The sequence below is a fragment of the Scyliorhinus torazame genome, chromosome 1 (assembly GCF_047496885.1).
Source record: "Scyliorhinus torazame isolate Kashiwa2021f chromosome 1, sScyTor2.1, whole genome shotgun sequence".
Taxonomy (NCBI): Eukaryota; Metazoa; Chordata; class Chondrichthyes; order Carcharhiniformes; family Scyliorhinidae; genus Scyliorhinus; species Scyliorhinus torazame.
Genome location: NC_092707.1, coordinates 192,770,912 through 192,785,346, shown reverse-complemented (window position 1 = coordinate 192,785,346; position 14,435 = coordinate 192,770,912).

Here is a 14,435-nt window from a genome sequence, read left to right as displayed (position 1 = left end):
TAGGAAATCCCATTGGCAAGCAGTGGGAGTATAGAATTCCACCATCAGTGAATGGCTCAGCGCCGAGAAACACATGGCGGGGGAACTGGGTAATCCAGCCCTCAAGTGTAATTTTGGATGTGAAAACAGATGAGAATCCCGTTGGCTGTTCCCGCATGATTTCCATCGCAACTCACCCACACGCAGTCATTTTTCTGGAGCTTGGGGAGATTCTCACTGAATTATCCCAATTTTGTTTTGGAGTGGGGAACTAAAGTAGTTGGCAAGACCAGCTCCTCAGAGGTCTGGGCACCATTTTTAAAGAGTGATCAAATCTCAAAGTTAAGTTGAAGGTTCCCCACATACCTCACTTACGGACATTGCAACCCCAGCAGACATGGGCAACACACTTGACCCCGGAGGCGTAATCATCCCCCATCATGAAATGTCTATGCCATGCCCCCCCCCAACTCCCCCTCCCCCACCCCACACACACATACACATCACTCAGGCATGAGGGTGAGCCAGCTCCACCCCTATCCATCCTTATGTGCATCGGACATCGCCCTCCCAAATGCAAATGCGAATACCCCGCTATGGGGTTGCTGAGGGGACCTCGCATTTAAGACCCTCCCCTTCCCGGGCACCCCTTTCAGGCTCCACCCAACCATGCGTCTTCTTCAGGCTCCCCCTTCACACTCCCTCTTCATACGCCTCCTTCATGCCCCCATCCTTATGACCCCCTTTATGCTCCTCGTCACCCCCCACTTCCACTCAGGCCCCCATCCCTTGGCACTGTCCCCTGCCACTGTCCCTTGGCACCCTGACACTGCCAGTTCCAAGCCGTGCCCTGTCGCCGACCACCCAGAGGCTTTAATAGCCTCCGAGCCCCCTGGCATGGTCATCACGTCTAGTCTCCATTGATGAAGAGCTGTAGGCATTCCCATGGCCTCATGCTGGTGCCAATGGTGTGGGAAAATCCAGGAATCTGGAGACTCCGGCCTCAAACGGGCTGCACATATTTAAATGAGTCATACATTTAAGTATGAAAGTCTGGTTCACGCCCAATGAGGTCGCGGAGCCATCCATCGCGGCGCTCCCGATCGCGCAAATCCCCGCGCAGCAGCCGGCTTTTCATAACGCCGGCTGCAAGTGGCCTTTAAAATGGCCGCAAACATGTAAAGAAAATTCGGCCACAGTGTGCACGCACGCTCATTGGCTCGCACGCGCAAAACGCCGATGATCGGGCGCGCATCAGCAGTGTGGCCGCTATTTTTTTAAACGGTCGCAGCTTTTCGTTTTACAAGTTTGGGTTTTTTCTATTCATTTTATTCATTTAATTTTTATTTTTTTCATTTATTTCATTCATTTTATTTTTTTTACAAGTTCGGGGGGGTTTTATTTAATAAAATTGTACGGAAAAAAATGCATAACTTTGGACAGGTGGAGACTCCATACTTTCGGACACCGGAAGGCTATGGAAGGCTACACCTTCATCCAACAGGTTCCATTGGAGGAGCGTGTACGAGGGCCAAAGGGACCCAAAACCATTTCCTCCATTTTTATCAGCAGCAAACAAGGTAAGAGAAAATGGTGGGTCGCTCAGATCGGCCGGTGTGGGTCGCTCAGGTCGGCTAGCAGTGGGTCGCTCAGGTCGGCCGGTGTGGGTCGCTCAGGTCGGCTAGCAGTGGGTCGCTCAGGTCGGCCGGCATGGGTCGCGAAGGTCCGCCGGAGTGGGTCGCGAAGGTCCGCCGGAGTGGGTCGCGAAGGTCGGCCGGGTTGGGTCCCGAAGGTTGGCCGGTTGCTAAAAATGGATCCCCGGAAATAAAGTTTGAAGAACACTGCTCTACGAAGCCAATGGAAAGGCTGTCTCTCGTCCAACCTCATAATGACTCAAAGCGCTGCAGTCAAAGAAATGTCCTCACTGTTGGTACCATAGGAAATGAGGCAGCTAACTGACACACTTGAATTTACAACCATCTGAAACATGCTGAAAATACTGGAAAAGCTCAGTACAGTACACATATGTGGCGAGAAAGATTGAGGTGGATTTCCTTTCATCAGACTCCTGGCTCCATCTGACTCTTGTTTTGCTGAAATCCTGTAAATGATTCACTCTTTGCTGATTTAGAGAGCAATTTTCTGCCTTATGCGTTGTAATTGCACTTTTCCACCATTTTCCATTTTGAAAAGCTGAAAAGAATGTGTTGTGTGTTGGAACTCGGAAAAAGGAATAAACTTCGGATTTTTCTGTGACAATGCGAACAATATTTTTTAAAAATAATAATCTTTATTATCACAATTAGGCTTGTTGTGTTATGCTGCTTCGGATAACACAGGCTGCTCTTTGATGCAGTCTTAAATAAAGGATGCTCCAGACTCTGAAATGAGTTCAACGTGTTTATTGAACTATTAGCACAGTTCTCAAATGAGTTCGACTCTCTGCTTATCTAACTGTAGTAACTCAGTCTAACTGTACCAGCTTGCTCTAAGCCACGTGCTGGGGTGTGATGCTGCTGATCAACCCTGTCTAACTCATTAGATGTCTGTCTGTGGAAAGAGGCAGGGTGTGAGTGCCTCATCCCTTTTATAGTGTTTATGTCATGCCCCTGTGTGGTGATGCCACCTCTGAGTGTCCTGACTGCCCATTGGTTGTGTCCTATTCTGAGTGTTCATTGGTTGCATGTTTGCATATCATGACATCTCCCCTTTCATTTTTAGATGTATATACATGTGAATGTGTTTGTCTAATGTGACTGACTGAGGAATACAGAACAGAACAAACAAAACAAATGCTCATAAGTCCAGTTTCTGAGGCTTGCGTCTGATCCTCGTCGACCGCCGGAGAGGTGGTGGAGGGGATGACAGTATCTTGACAGGCGAGTGGGAGGCACGACTGGTGGCCTCATGATTCGAAGTGTCTGGAGGTGGCAATTCGACATGTGGAAATGGAGGGGAAAGTGGTTGTGGGCAAGCAACGTTTCGCAGTGCCCTTCGATTCCTTCGCACAATGGAGCCATCAGCCATACGTATGACATAGGATCTGGGCGCGGCCTGTCGAACAACAACAGCCGGAGCAGACCACCCACCATCCAGTATCTTGATCCTGACCGTGTCTGCCGGGGATAGCACGTCCAGATCGGTGGCATGTGCGCCATAGGCCTTCGCGAAGCTGCTGCATCTTCTGCAGCACCGGGAGGTGATCAAGGTTGGGCAGGTGTATGGCTGGAAGCATCGTCCGCACGTCCCTGTTCATCAGGATTTGAGCTGGCGACATGCCAGTGGACAAGGGAGTTGCCTGGTACACAAGTAGTGCAAGGTGTATGTTGGAAGCGGAGTCCGAGGCCTTGTGGATGTGCACCCCTTCTTCGAATTTGCCATTAGACTGCGGATAGTGCGGCTGGAGGTGACATGCCTTAAATTGTAGCTCTTGGCAAACGTGGACCATTCTCGACTGTGGAAGCACGGGCCATTGTCGCTCATGACGGTGTTCGGGATGCCATGCCGTGAGAATGTCTCTTTACACGCTTTGATGACGGTCCGTGAGGTGAGGTCTGGCAGCCTCAGCATCTCAGGATAGTTCGAAAAGTAATCGATGATTAAGATATAGTCGCGAAAGGGCAGCACGTTGCGCAGTGGGTTAGCCCTGCAGCCTCACGGCGCCGTGGTCCCAGGTTCGATCCCGGCTCTGGGTCACTGTCCGTGTGGAATTTGCACATTCTCTCCATTTTTGCGTGGGTTTCGCCCCCACAACCCAAAGATGTGCAGGCTAGGTGGATTGGCCACGCTAAATTGCCCCTTAATTGGAAAAAATTAATTGGGTACTCTAAATAGTCGCGACCATTCGCGTGGAATAGGTCAATGCCAATCTTGGACCAAGGAGAGGTCTCTAGGTCATGTGGTTGGAGTGTCTCCTTGCTCTGCACTGGTTGGAACCTCTGACAGGTTTCGCAGTTCAGGACCATGTCTGTGATGTCCTGGTCGATGCCGGACCAGTAGTCAGCTTGCCGGGCCCTGCGTCTGCACTTTTCTACGCCCAGGTGTCCCTCATGAATCTGCCGCAGCACCATGCTCTGGAGACGTATCGGGATGATTATCCTGTCCAGCTTGAGCAGGATGCCGTCGATCAGCATCAGGTCGTCCTTGACGTTGTAGAATTGAGGGCATTGCCCTTTCTGCCAGTCATTGCTGAGGTTGTGGATGACTCGCTGCACAGGGGGTCTTTGGCCGTCTCTTCTCAGATGAGAACAATCTTCTCATCTGTTGCTGGGAGAGTGCTTGCGCACAGTTGTACCTTCAATTCAATGTGCTGGATGATCTCCAGTGGTTCTCTGGGTGAGTTGACGAAGCGGGACAATGCATCGGCGATGATGAGTTCCTTGCCAGGTGTGTACACCAAATTGAAATCATACCTCCGGAGTTTGAGCAGAATTCTCTGCAAACGAGGCGTCATGTCGTTCAGGTCCTTTTGGATGATGTGGACCAGCGGCCTATGATCCGTCTCAACAGTAAATGTTGGCAAGCCGTAGACATAATCATGAAATTTGAGGATGCCGGTGAGAAGACCGAAACACTCCTTCTCAATCTGCGCATATCTGGTCTCAGTGGGCTTGGGTCAAAGAATGCAAGGCGGGTGCAGTGGTGAGCTTGGTCCAGCCACTGTGTTTGGTGCTCCGCCTTCCACTCAAAGACGGTTGATTTTTTCACCAGGTTGCGTAGGGCCGTGGTGTGTATGGCCAAATTCGGGATGAACTTGCCGAGGAAATTGACCATTCCCAGGAAGCGCAGTACTGCCTTCTTGTCCTCGAGGACTTTCATTGCCTCGATGGCTTTAATTTTGTCTGTGTCTGGGCGCACACCGTGTCTCGAAATCTGATCGCCCAGGAACCTCAGCGTGGATGTCCCAAAACAGTACTTGGACCTGTTTAGCTTGAGGCCATGTTCATGTATGCGTCGGAATACTTTCTTGAGTCGCGACACATGTTCCTCTGGGGTTGTGGACCAGATTATGATATCGTCAACGGAGACACAAACCCCTTCTATTCCCTCCATCATCTGTTCCATGATGCGATGGAAAATCTCTGGTGCCGAGATGACGTCAAATGGCATTCGGTTGTAGCAGAATCTGATATCACTGACTCCATGATCAGAGACCAAATCGTTTTTGGAGTCCACTCTGATCATCTGCGAGAGCAATTGTTGAAAATCAAGCACATGACACTGCCAATCGTGATTGAAACGTGTACTGTGCATGAGCAAAAACAGCAGAAAGTGAAAAACCAGCCTCCTACTGTCATGATATTCAAACACACACATCATGATAGACACACCAACAGACAAATCAGAACACACAACACCACAACCAATGACAGAAAGATATAAAAGCACAGACACGACCCCCGGTGGTCAGTATTAGCTGCAGAGGAGAACCAGGACACATCTATTGCCAAACACACTCAGGGAGACAGCACGTGCAGAGTATCCAGAACGAACTGTATTATAAGAGTTATAATAAAATAGAGTTGTACCACATACAACTGTGTTGGCTCATCTGTGCACCAGAGCACCCAACACCACATGGTACAGGAGTGGATCGATACCTGCCGGCATACCTCAGTGTACACAGACAACCAGCAGTGCCCAGGCATGATGTACGAGCTCCCGGTTCCGCAGGCGCTCCAGTGCCACGGCGACCTCCGCGAAAACTGGCGGCGATTCCGGCAAATGTTCGAATTGTTCCTGGTGGCAGCTGAACTCAAAGACCTGGATGATAAGGAAAAAATTGAATTTCTCCTCACCATCGCCGGTGCAAGGGCAAGAGAAATATTCAGAAGGTTCAGGTTCTTCAGGAGGCAGCAAAGGTACGATTACCAGGAAGTCCTGGGCAAATTCTCCAAGTACTGTGAAGAAAACGCAATCCAATCGGCACATAAAGGTAAGAAAAGCTGCAGTACTCACCTCGTGGCTGGGATCCCGGAGCCCGAATTCCCAGAGGCCGGAATCCCGGGCCTGAGAGAAGGCTGGGTCGAGGTCGGCGGCCATCTTGCTAAAGGTATAACGCTAGCACAGTTGCGCGAGAAGTGCGCAGAACCGGAAGTTTCGTCAAGAAAACGGCCATCGGTAAAGGAACAGCGATCTGAGCATGCGCAGTCGCTTCCTACGTGCTACATACCGAGCGTCAGGATGTCAGAGGCCCCAGACTGCACCAATTTAAAAGGGAAATGTCCCAAATCCAATTTAAAAAGGAAACGTCCCAAATCAAAAAAACAAAAATCTGTTAAAGCTGTAAAACAACCTTCCCTCACCTGGAATGACAGCACAGTGCCGCAAATTGACCCAGGAGATGAATTTGACCTCCGAAGAACCCTCCGACAAGCAGTTACCTACGCACAAGCCGATGATTCCGACCTTGAATACTTCGATGACGATCTTTACATTGTTTACGGACCTCGCGAGCCCAATGATAGCTCCGTGGTCCTATATGACTATGACTCGGACGAACCTTTCGTGTTGCACATTGGCGGCCCCCACATTGAATCCGACGCAGATGCGGATTCATTTTTCGGATTTGAGGATCTTCAATCCAGCAGATATGACGTTCCAACTTATCAGTACCGGATGATGCTGCAGCCTGACATTAACAGACAGGGAGCGGTGCAAGCACACGGAGAGTGCCCTGCTGCCACACAGAGCGTGGTCCACGTCCCGCTCAACGTTCCCGACTCTATGAAAGAAGACATGCAAGACTCCAGAGTGCAGTCCTCGCATGAACCAGAAGTGACTCCAGTGTCACAAGCTTCCACAGCAAGCTCGTGGACAGACTCCACAATTGTAGAAATGCAAGACTCCAGAGCGCAGTCCTTGCACGAACAAGAAGTGACTCCAGTGTCACAAGCCTCCACAGAGAGCTCGTGGACAGCCTCCACGATAGAAGCAACGCAAGACTCCAGAGCGCAGTCCTTGCACGAACAAGAAGTGACTCCAGTGTCACAAGCCTCCACAGAGAGCTCGTGGACAGCCTCCACGATAGAAGCAACGCAAGACTCCAGAGCGCAGTCCTTGCACGAACAAGAAGTGACTCCAGTGTCACAAGCCTCCACAGAGAGCTCGTGGACGGACTCCACGATGGAAGGAACGCAAGACTCCAGAGCGCAGTCCTTGCAGGAACAAGACCATGAGGGTCTAGCAACCTCTCCTGACCAACCAGCGGCAGACGATGCAAGTCTGCCATGCTCACGTGAACAGCAAGAAGGCTATAACAGCCTACCATGCTCCACTACACAGCAGCATGAACATGACGGTCTCTCATGCTACAATGAAGGGCACAGCGCTGAAGACTGTTCAAGCCCAACTGAAGACAAGCCAAAGGAATCGCCTCGTCCAAGCCCGAAGAAAAAAGGTTTATGCGCTGACCTTCAGGATCATTATAGCCGAACAGAGATTAATAATGCTGCACGGCCACAGAAGGATGCTGAGGATTTGCTAACAAAATTAATTGAATGTTTAACTTGCAAGGAGCAGACTGAGAATTGCCAGTGTTTTAGTACGGATCAAAAAAATGGACAAGACATTGATCCTCAGGTAATGGAAATAACACAACCTGAATCATATCTACAGCAGGGACAAATGTCTCCCTTCAACACAACACCGCAAAATCCCAACTTCGGAGACCAGCAGTTAGTCAGTAATGACTCTTCAAACCTTGAGGGGAACATTAATTGCATTGAACCTATACACGCTCCACTGATTATTGAGCAGAACATTAGAGCAAGAATCCGGAGGACACCGACATCGAGTAGCCAGATAACGAATTTAAAACCCACAGCAGTTTCAAGTGAACCAAGTGTGCTTTCCACTAATGGTGAAGATGCAGTTAAGGTCGACCCGATTATCCATTGTACCACACTAACCCCAGTGATTAAGCAGTTATGTATGGGGAGTATAATGTGGGCAATTGAGAACAGTAAAAGAGAGACTGTGACCATGCCAGTCCCAGCAAAATCAGACCCAGAGACCATGAAGGCATGTACATTAGACAAAGATACATATGAGGCACCTGAGAAGAAAAGTGAAATGGAATGTTCTTTGGAAAATAGTACAATGTCGATAGAAACATTGGATCCTATATTCGAGACCATACCTATGGGAGAATTTGGGGGTAATAAACAAGGTTCTGCAATGTCTGGGGGAAGATTTAAAATTCCAAAGAAGAAAAGCCCAAATGAAGGACAACGGCAAGACAATGACAGTCCACCGACATGGTGTGCACCACCAGATGAAAACTCTGACAATTTACCCAACCCTAGTGAACAGCAAGCTGCTAATGAGGATCTATCCACGGGATGTGAGACGAGTGACGACAGCATCCCACTTCCCATGCCAAAGGTGCAAGGTGACAGACCTCGCCTAGTGCGTACCGAGGCACTCGACGATCACGGTGGGACCACTGACGACTGCGGTGGCAGCGCACCGCTTCCACCCTCGATGGCTCGACCCTCTCCACTGGTTGGTGCATTCCTGCATGTTCCGACTCCAGAAGTGCAGCTTCAGGGAATCTCGGCTGCCTCCAGTGAACCTGTTGGGACTCCGGACGGGGGGCATCGACGGAAGGCAGACCGGACTCCAGATGGGGAGCAGCCAAGCGCCGACTCTGATTTGCGCACGCCAGACCTTGCTCCGGACGGGCGGTGTCGCGGCCTCGGTGATGGCACGCTCAGGGTGACGGCGGATGCCACGGCGACAGGGAATGGATCTCGTGGCAGTCCCACTGGGTCGGCAGTGGCAACCAGCACCGGCGGTCCAAGATGGACACACCAATTCGCGCCATCGCCAGACGTTGATGCGAGCAACAATTCTCTCTCCAAGGCGACATGCTTCGACGTTTCTCTGCGGAGTCGCCCTTCCGGCACAGCAGGTGGCCGGAACCAGCGTACACGGTCTCGGCCAACTTCCACATCTGGCACAGTCATCGCCTTGCATGATATTAGTGATGGTGCTACTTCGATGGCAACGACCCATCGGCTACAAGATGCCGTCCACCACAAACATAAAAAGAAAACAGACTCCACCTTGTTCCTGGCATGCAGGGCGGATGGATTGGTGCGTAGGCGCAATCAGCAGGCTTTGTGCCGCCTTCCACTTTCTCTCGCATCCAAGTTTTGTTATGGTACAACCTTGTTAGTGTGACGCACCCGACATCGCCCCATGTAAATAGTTACGTCATAAACACACGCTGTACACAACACACACACACACTCTTAGATGCACTCACGACACAATTGTATTTATAACCACGTAGGCACATATCTTTGTAAAAAGGGGGGATGTCATGATATTCAAACACACACATCATGATAGACACACCAACAGACAAATCAGAACACACAACACCACAACCAATGACAGAAAGATATAAAAGCACAGACACGACCCCCGGTGGTCAGTATTAGCTGCAGAGGAGAACCAGGACACATCTATTGCCAAACACACTCAGGGAGACAGCACGTGCAGAGTATCCAGAACGAACTGTATTATAAGAGTTATAATAAAATAGAGTTGTACCACATACAACTGTGTTGGCTCATCTGTGCACCAGAGCACCCAACACCACACCTACGAGGTGGAGAGTGTACAGGCCATCTCCCAGATGCAGCGTCTCCAAATTGAAGAAAGCAGCCATTTTGCTCGCTCTTCCCGGGGCCCGACGCATGCGCAATGTGATCGGGAACACAAAACGGTCGAAAACTGCACTGCGCAGGTGCAGACGTCCAAGAACCGCACCGCGCATGCGCAACGACGCACTGAGCGTGACGTCATGACATATGCGAACTGTGGCACCGCCCATTTTTTAAAAAACTGCCCTGCAAGAGGCAAACGCTGTTTAAACTGTGGGAAATCAAACCACGATGCATCCCTGTGAAGATCTGCACCACCAGTCAGGAGCCAGTGCTCCCAATTCTGTCAGCGGCGCATCAGAAGTGTGCAACACCGAATGCATGACTCGGATCCAGGCAGTGCGACGGATCCAGATGATGAATACCTGGACAACACTTACCGAGTGGGCATTATTACAAAGTGCGAATACACCACACCGGACACATTGTGAGTCCAATCAATCCTGGCCGTGGATTCCGAGGACGAATGACATGCAGCGATGAAGGCCAACCACTGCCCCATCCAGTTCAAACTGGACACAGGTGCCTCCGCCAACCTGATTTCGCAGGTGGACTTCAAGAGGATCAAGAAGCCCCCAACAATCCTTCCAGCTGCCTGAAAACTCCTGGACTACAATGAAAACGCAATCAAGGAACTGGGGTCCTGCCATCTGCAGGAGTCCAGCCGACACACACAAGCAAGCTTATGCTTCGAGATTGTTAAACCAGACAGGGCGTCCCTGCTGGGTGCGCATGCCTGCAAGCAACTGAACCTCATTCAAAGGGTCTACACCACGACGCCGTCCCATTCGGATCTTCAGGCCAGCATCGACGACATCCTAACCCAGTCCCCAGATGTATTTAGCTGGATGGGCACGCTGCCGTACGAGTACAAGATTCTACTACGGCCTGGTGCCAAGCCAGTGGTCCACGCACCACGATGAGTCCCTGCTCCACTGAGAGAGCGCCTGAAGGCAGAACTCACGAGTCTACAACAAAAAGGCATCATCTCCAAAATCACTGAACCAACCGACTGGGTCAGCTCGATGGTGTGCGTAAAGAAGCCTTCGGGGGACCTACGCATCTGCATTGACCCCAAGGATCCAAACAAAAACATTATACGGGAACATTACCCCATCCCAAAGAGGGAAGAAATCACGAGTGAGATGGCACACGCACACTTCATTACAAAATTGGACGCATCCCAAGGATTTTGACAAATCCAACTTGAAGAATCCAGCAGAAGGCTCTGCACCTTCAACACGCCTTTTGGCAGATTCTGCTACAACCAACTCATGGGGCTGAAGGGTCTCCCGTGGTTGGGCCGGCTGGAACCTCTGACATGTGGGGCAATTGAATACAGTGTTGGCAATGTCCTCATTTATGCCAGGCCAGTAGACCGCCTCTCGGGCCCTCTGTCGGCACTTCTCTACGCCGAGATGGCCCTCGTGCAGCTACTCTAAAACCAGGTGATGCATGCTGTGCGGGATCACGATGCGGTCCAGCTTCAGGAGGACGCCATCAATGACTGCCAGATCGTCTCTAATATTATAGAACTGCGGGCATTGTCCCTTGAGCCATCCGTCAGTCATGTGGCGCATCACACGTTGTAGCAAGGAGTCAGCCGCAGTCTCACGGTGAATGTGGGTTAGGCGTTCATCCGTGGCCGGCAGATTGGCGGCCGTGAAGGCCATATGGGCGTCGACTTGGCAAATGAACCCCTCTGGGTCGGACCGAGTGGTGACTGCCCTGGACAGAGCATCGGCTATGATCAGGTCCTTACCCGGTGTGTACACGAGCTGGAAATCTTATCTCCGGAGCTTGAGCAGAATGCGTTGTACGCGAGGGGTCATGTCATTGAGGTCTTTTTGGATGATGCCGACCAGCGGGCGATGGTCGGTCTCCACAGTGAACTGGGGAAGGCCATACACGTAGTCATGGAATTAGTCGACACGGGTCAACAGGCCTAGGCACTCCTTCTTGATTTGCGCATAGCGCTGCTCTGTGGGGGTCATGGCCCGTGACGCATAGGCAACAGGGGCCCATGACGAGGCGTCATCTCGTTGCAGGAGCACCGCCCCTATGCCAGGTTGGCTAGCGTCCGTTGATATTTTCGTCTCCCTTGCAGGATCGAAAAACGCCAATACCGGGGCGGTGGTCAGCTTGAACTTGAGCTCCTCCCATTCACACTGGTGGGCGGGAAGCTACTGGAAGTCTGTTGTCTTCCTAACTCGGTTGCAGAGAGCGTGGTGTGGGAAGCGAGGTTAGGGATGAACTTTCCTAGGAAGTTGGCCATTCCTAAGAACCGGAGTACCGCCTTCTTATCCGCCGGCTTCTGCATGGCCGTGATGGCTGCCACCTTACCACATCCGGCCGCACACCCAACAGGGAGATGTGGTCTCCTAAAAACTTGAGTTCGGTCTGGCCGAAAGAACATTTGGCTCTGTTGAGGCGCAGACCTTGGTCCCGTATTCGCTTAAAAATGCGTTGGAGGCGACTGATATGCTCCTGCGGGATGGTGGACCAGATGATGATGTCGTCCACACAGACGCGCACACCCTCGATGCCCTCCATCATCTGCTCCATGATGCGGTGGAACACTTCAGATGCTGATATGATTCCAAATGGCATTCTATTGCAGCAGTTCCTGCCAAATGGGGTGTTATAAGTACACAGCTTTCTGCTGGACTTGTCCAATTGAATCTGCCAGAAGCCCTTTGATGCATCCAGCTTGGTGAATATGTTGGCTCGAGCCATCTCGCACGTGATCTCCTCATGCTTAGGGATAGGGTAATGCTCCTGCATGATGTTACGATTCAAATCCTTCGGGTCAATGCAGATCCGGAGCTCGCCGGAAGGCGTCTTGACGCACACCATGGAACTGACCCAGTCGGTTGGTTCCGTCACTCTGGAAAGCACTCCTTGGTCCTGGAGGTCCTGCAGCTGCTGTTTGAGGCGGTCCTTGAGGGGTGCTGGGACTCTGCGAGGTGCATGAACCACAGGCGTGGCGTCCTGTTTGCGCAGGATTTTGTAAGTGTATGGAAGCGTGCCCATGCCTTCGAAGGCATCTCGGTGTTGAGTGATGATGACACGTAGTTGCGCCCTGAAGTCCGCACCTTGGAAGTGAGACGTGTCCTCTGGAGAGAGGGAATGTACGCGCTGCACGAGGTTGAGGAGCTTGCATGCCTGTGCGCCTAGCAGGGAGTCCTTTGAGGAGCCCACGATCTCGAAGGGTAGGGTGACTTTTTGCGAGTTGTGCGTCACCTCGAGTTGGCATGACCCGGTGGCGGGGATGACGTTACCATTATAGTCGACCAGTTGGCAATTGGATGGAAGAATTGTTGGTTTGACCCAGAGGGTTTGAAATGCTGACCATGCGAAGAGATTGGCGGAAGCACCAGTGTCCAGACGGAGTCTGATCTGGGATCGGTTGACCGTCAGGGTGGCATACCACTCGTCGTCCGGATCAATGCTGTGCACCAACAGCGGCTGGTGCTTTTGATTCAGGGACAGCCTGTTCTTGGTTATGACAGCGACTCGAAAAGGCTCCCTGTCCTCTGTGTCACTGGTCTGCATGAAGTCAGGATCGGACTCGGTGAAGGTGGGTTGGATTGCCCGAACATTCCTGCGAGGCTGGTTAAATCGTTGCGAATTGGCAGTCTGGGCTGCTCGACAGCAGGCAGTATAGTGGCCAAGCCTGCCACAGCGTAGGCACTGTCGCGATTTTGTAGGGCATTGCCACTTTAAGTGGGTGGAGCCACAGTTGCCGCACGTCGTGACATCAGTGCGTTCGTTGCACCACCACGCATGCGCGGTACAGTCTTGCATGGTGCAGGCCTGCGCATCGCGTTCCTCCACGTCACCGTCCCCTCGTTTGGCGCGTACAATGCGGGAGGCCTCGGAAAGTGTGCAAAATGGCCGCCCTCCTCCAGACTGCGGCCCGGGAGGTGTTCGATCATTTGGACCCATTCCGCCTCATGGGGCCCTTGCCGCACCGTTTCAGCTGCCTGTATGTAGGAGTACCGGCTGGTGGCATTCTCATGCAGGACACAGGTCTCGATGGCAGTCGCTAGGGTTAGCTGCTTAACTTTAAGGAGCTGCTGATGCAGGGTGTCCGACATGACCCCAAAAACAATCTGGTCGCGTATCATGGAGTCGGAGGTGGGCCCGTAGCCGCAGGATTGCGCGAGGATGCGGAGGTGTGTTAAATAGGATTGGAAAGGCTCGTCCTTACCCTGCAAGCGCTGCTGGAACAGGTATCTTTCGAAGCTTTCGTTGACTTCAACACTGAAGTGTGTGTCCAATTTGAGGAGCACCGCCTTGGACTTGGTCTTGCCCTCTTCATCCGCGAATGTCAGGGAGTTAAAGATGTGGAAGGCATGTTGCCCAGCCGTGAAGAGAAGATGGGCTATCTTCCTGCTGTCCGATGCATTCTCCCTGTCTGTGGCCTCAAGGAAGAGCTGGAAGCGCTGTTTAAATATCTTCCAATTTACCCCGAGATTGCCAGCGATGCGGAGCGGCGGCGGAGGGTTGATGTTCTCCATGCTGTAGGATGCCGGAATGCTGAGAAGTTGCAGGTAGGTCTCACAAGTGCTAGATTGCGGCCACTCCTTGTACCATGTCGTGTTGGGTGTTCTGGTTCACAAACAAGCCAACAATGCTGGAAGTGGTGTAACGTTATTTTATTAACTGTTCAACTATGCTAACATACTGTAAACGTGGGTATAAGCAATACCAGCTTAACTGTGGACCCTCTCCTATTACTAGATATGGTGAGGCACTCAGCTCATGGTGAATGTCTGT